The sequence below is a fragment of the Phoenix dactylifera genome, chromosome 9 (assembly GCF_009389715.1).
Source record: "Phoenix dactylifera cultivar Barhee BC4 chromosome 9, palm_55x_up_171113_PBpolish2nd_filt_p, whole genome shotgun sequence".
Taxonomy (NCBI): Eukaryota; Viridiplantae; Streptophyta; class Magnoliopsida; order Arecales; family Arecaceae; genus Phoenix; species Phoenix dactylifera.
Genome location: NC_052400.1, coordinates 8,495,599 through 8,501,598, shown reverse-complemented (window position 1 = coordinate 8,501,598; position 6,000 = coordinate 8,495,599).

The window sequence follows — 6,000 nt, the reverse complement described above, 5'->3', positions numbered from 1 at the left end:
ATGCATGCTTGAGATCTAATCTCTACTATAAAAATAAATACCAAGATTTAAATATTTATGTAAAACATGAAATTATGATTGTATATCTAGTATACAATTCTGAAATTTCAGCAATCCTGAAATTTCAGCAACCATGTTAAGATCTAACATTAACATCTAATGAGATCAAATCTCATACCTGATTTGCTAGAAGCCTTTGATGACTCCTTGATTACGCTCTGTAGCCGCACACACGTCCGGCCTCTATGGATTGTCCATGCGAAGCTCCAGGAAGATTGACGTCTGCGGGAGTGCTAGCTTGCGAGAAGGTGCTGCAATGGCTGATCTTTTCTTTCTCGTGGCAATCACCCCTTTGATTGCTTGCTGAGGAAGAAGAAGATGACGGAGGAGGAGTAGAAGGAGAAGAGATGGCGTCTAGCTTCAGAATTTTTTAGAACTCTTGAAACCCCTAAGAAGTGCACTTGAATACCCTAGGCGTGGGGGCTCTTTTATAGACAAAGACCCCCACAGCTTCATCCCTATTTGCACCAATTAATTGCCATCAAAATGGAAATCAAAATCCCTATTAAGTAGGGACCATTCACGATGGAAAAGAGGAGGAGGAGTGGCCATCTTAATCTGCATTTGAATCCCTAAAAAATGGTGATTCATTCCTTCCAAAAGGAAGAGCCGCACGCCCCATTCCCTTGCGCCATGATTTCACGCCATGAGTCCCTAACATCTAGGGATTCATGGCGCCACCTTTTTAGGAAGATAAGTCCCACGCCTCCTCTGATTTCACATGCCAACCATTGGCCAAAATAATGAATGGAGGCACCATGGATTTTGGGGATTTGACGAGGTGTCTATCTTCTCCAAGAAAGAAAGCTAGACTCCTAAAATTTAGGGATTCTTCTCCTTATCTAATTCTGAATTTTTGGACTCATAATCCTTATCAAATAAGGACTTCTAATTGACTTAGATCAAGCTCAATCCAATTGGGTCAAGTCCTATTAATTGGGTCAAGCCCAATCTACTCGGGTCGAATCCAATCCAATTAAGTCAAATCCTGATGTAGCCCAAATTGAATCTTATTCAATTTGGCTTAATCTAAGCCCAATCATTCAATCAAATTGAGTTTACAAGCAATTTAATTGCTAATTAATTCTTCAATAATTCAATAATTATTTTATTGCAACCTTTGCTAAGGGTAATTTATCAATCGAATTGACCAATGTACCCCTAGACGATTCTTAATCGTTTGTCAGCCATTGATCAACCTAAAAACTTCTATGTGTATGACCCCATAGATTTGAACCTAAGCCGGTAGCATAAGAACAACTTTCTGTACTAATCGAAATGACCATCTAGCAATGGTACCCGACGTCCGGATAGGCCAAATGATTGCAAAGCAACATTCAAGAAATTTTGGACTATGATTACCGTATAATTCATCCCCATGACTCCAAATGCATAGGATGACTTCAGTGTTCACTATCAACTCTTTAATCAGTTCATCCAAAATGTGTTTCAACTTTACAAATCCTATGACTCCTCATAAGGATTACCCTGGGCAAGATTTTGCTAAATTGAACACCAGAGCATTATCTCCTATCACTAGGAGGGGTCAATCCCTTCTTGACTCACACATCGACTTCGCAAGTGCTTGATTGTACCGATAACACTTTCGTCACTGAATTAGAAATTCAGATAGATCGATACCAAAGTACAGTGAGTTGCTTGCTAGTCACCGTGGCAATCTCAAGTCGGAGGGATACTTAAACCCATATCCACTCGAAACATCTCATGATAGCTGAGTGTTCCGGATCTGATCATGTTTAGTGAAATGTACTCCTATACTTTACATGTGTGGCATACTAGTATCTCTACACTCCTTGGTTAAGAAGACAACCAACAAATATGGCACACGACGATCTATACTTGATAATATCATTGTCCTAATAATAGTATATCATTTGGTCGTAAACATGTTTAAGGACTTATAGATAAATCCTCCTTTATTATTTATAAGAGTCCTGAGGACTTAATCACATTACATGAGTTCATAAAGATATATAAAATATATGATGAAAAATGCCAAATAACTTTTATTATTTATTAATTCATATACATCTCAATAATCAACAGGTTGACGATTGACTTTTAGGATACAATTCCCAACAGCTTCAACTTGGTTACCCCTCCTCCCCTGAACTCTGGGTTGTACTAATTGCATTGCCAGTGGTGCCGGCTCGAAAAAGTATTTGCCTATGCTCCTAGCCAATATCATGCTTTAGGTCCTTTTTTTCTTGATGGCACTATTCCTACACCGGGTCGATTAAGTATGCCAGTTTATCATTTATTTAAAATTAGCATAATATTAATACGAGGATGATAATTTTTTAACTTCAAAAAATATATTTGATTTATCTAATACATAAATCTAATTTTTATTTATTTATTTATTTATTTATTTTTTAAAAAAATATTTTTATAAATTCAAAAAAATATGATTTTGTACCTTAAAAATTACTTTTGAATTATATAATACGTACTACTTTTTTATTTTTTTGTATTAATAATATATTTTAATTTATCTTTTATATTTAAAATTAATTTTTAAATAATAACATTTTAAAAAATTAATTTCATCTCAGATTCATGTAGAACCCAATAATAGATGCTACATATATTTTTTTAGGCCCTCGAGCATGCATAAAAGGTTATTTATTTTTTAATTTTTTTTGAATTTAGGCCTAGGCTACTATGCGCATGTTCACATCAAAACTTGAATGAATGGACATCAAATTTTTTTATTTTTATTTTTTTAAAAAATATGCTTTTTAATCCAAGATTATATTTTTAATTTTTAAAAATTATATATAATCTAAATATTAATTTTTTTTATGTCAACATATACATCATCCATAAATCTACAATATAAAAAAAAATCTAGCCCAAATCGAAAAATTTAGCACGATCTTCTCTTATTTTGTAATTTTTAAGCTATTTTTTTAAGGTCCCTCCAAAAAAAAGGACGGAACTAGATAGGAGAAAGGAAGCACCCCTTATTTAACCATGGCTCTTCTTTCTGATAGCCTGAATTAGTATTATTTGTAGATTTTTTGGAAAAAGAAAGCCTTAGACTGATTGTTGGGAAGGCTTTCTTGGGCCTTTCTCTTTAGTGGCATTCGATTTTTAAAGCCAACGCCCACTACAGCGCCTACGCTGTGGCAATAATGGCACACTCCTTAACTCGGTGTGAACCGGTCCGAGTCGAATCGGATGGAACCGTCCGCTTCTGGCTGATTCCGGCCAAAAAATTATTGGTTTTGGCCGGTACCATTGTGGTTCCAGCCTCTAGGAGGCCGTTTTTCTATAGTGAACTGAATCGATTTGGCACTGGGTCGGTTCGGTTCTGTCTGAACCGGGCGATACGGTCCGATTCGGCAGATCTTCATATAACATCCACCCACGGAGAAGAAAAACCACGAGGTGCTATGAGTCTAGAGCTTGATCTTGATGAATCATCAAAAAAGAACTATCTACTAAGAAAAAAAGCAATATCGATCTCTTAGGCAAGTGGATGCCTCTAAATTTTTTTACTGTAGGAAACTAGTATTAAGAGTTTTGTAGCTTGAGCCAGCTTATTCATAGTCCAAGCTTGGCCATAAAACCATAACTGATGCACCTTCCAAAAAAAAAAGTTTTCACACATGTATTGATTCAGAACCTTTTGATGATAGGTTACCAGAACTATTATAATTCTATACGTAGATATAGGAATCCTCGTTCATAGCGACAATATTAAGGAATCATATCTATGATATTGGATAAGTAAAACTCAAAATCAGCAACTGATATACCGACATCCCCAATCTCCATGACGTGGTGGGCCGGGAAGCAAGAAATTAAAAGACCTGATTGGAAAAGACGATTATTGTCGAATGCTGGTCGAAAATTAAGGATTCTCGTTGTTGAATGCTGATTGGGAAGAAAGCTTATCGTTGATCACTCGTTGGGAAGGGACACTCACAGTGGGGTGGCGAAATGAGTCTACCTATTCAATCTCGAAGAGAAGAAACTCTTAAAGATAGAAGACTTCGAAGAGATCGGATAATTGGAAAAGTGAGAGTGGCCTTATTTTCTTACATGGATAATTTTAAATTTTTATAATAGATAAATGGTTTTATCAAAGCTGTCAATTTAGATGTAGGTTTTACAAAATATTGGGTGTAAGTGTAATAAACGTAAATCTTAGGTGGGGTTTGTAAGGTTATTTTGGTTATTTTTATTTTTTTTTTTGATGTGGCACTTAGGTCCCATTAAAAGTTAATAGTTTGACTAACATTATATTAAGTTATGGGTTAAAGTCTTAGATAAAAATAAACCTTAGAGGGGTAAGCGTAGGTTTTTCATACTATTGGGTGTAAATATAATTTATTTCTAATCTTAGAGAGATTTTTGTAATTTACTTAAAACTAAATTACTGGGCTCGAGTCCACCCTAGGTCTATGACTCTTACTCTAAGCTCACACCCCAAGCACTACCTATCATCTATTAAGTCTCAAGCTTCCAAAAAGAGAAGAAAACGTAGTGAGCTGAAGGCTCAGTAAGTAATGAAAACCATAACAAGGTAGATCAAACAAGAACGATAAAAGAAGTATTTAATAAATTAGAGCTATATAAAACAAAATAATTAAGTTAACAAATATAAAATTTTTAACATAAACTTACATGTATATTTTTCAAATATCATTTTGTAAGCTGTCTTCCAAAACCAATGTTTTACAAATAGTTCCAAAGTACAATTTATAAATATCATTTGAAAAATCAATTTCATAAGCAAAATATTTCCCATAAGCAATTTATGACATTTTCTGGAAATAATTTCGACTTATTAGTTTACGAGACTGTGGCCATATTATTCGTGTGACAGGCCCATTGTACCATATTTCATCCCTGTGAAGTAGATCTAGTAAACCACATTCAAACCCTACATAGTAAAACCAAATTGATCAAGTTCTAGATTTATCAAAGTGCCAATATAAACACCACTAAGAGTCCAAATGAAACTACCAGATTTTAAGTAAATTCTTTTATTATTATCTTTCAAATCACAAAGGATGGCTTCGGAGTTTACCAAATTCTCAAATCATATATAGTTATCTAAAGAGTTTCAAATATTTAACAAATACAGTGGCTTCAAAGAAGGATCCAGAGTGCATATAGAAGTATAAGGTTTCAAGGTCTCAACCAAATAATTAGGACAATTCCAGTATTTTTGTTATACAAGTTTAGCAATCTGTCATTATAAAATACACGATTTTTCAAAGACATCCAGAGTTCCAGTATAACAATCTTCACTTGCTTAATTAAATTTACATATACATAAAGAAACATTTTTCACAAGAATAAAGGCTGAAGTTTTAGTTGAAATGCTCATACCATTGGCCAACTAGTAGTGTACCACTTTGTATCGACTAAAACATGTGCCATTAATAGAGCACCAATATGAATGTGTAGCACTCTTCATGTGCCAACCAGTGTCCTATGCTAAATTCATTTCGATTCATCGCGGTATAGACTGACATGGTATGAAACACTTAGAATTTGGTGGAAATACATGCATTTATTCAAGGAAGGAGTTTTGCAGTTTATAAACTACATCCTCAAGATATTTTTGCAAACTAATTTCATAATATATTAAAATAGGAAATTAATACAAGTAAATCCAAAAAGAGTTTCCCAATTAAAATTCATGAAGTATTACTGATTATCAAAAATAGAAATTCTCTTGCAATGTAGCATGCTTAGATGATAAAGTGTACGTCACATGCATTCAACAATTATTTCCTTTTAAATAATTATATAATGCTTGGCACAAACATACTTTTAAAAACATGGAGTTGCAAGGTTATTTACCAAATACATTTAGTCCAACAAAGGGACTCTACACACAACTACAATTCTTAATACTCAATAATCACAAACAACCTCCACACCAAAATTTAGCAACTA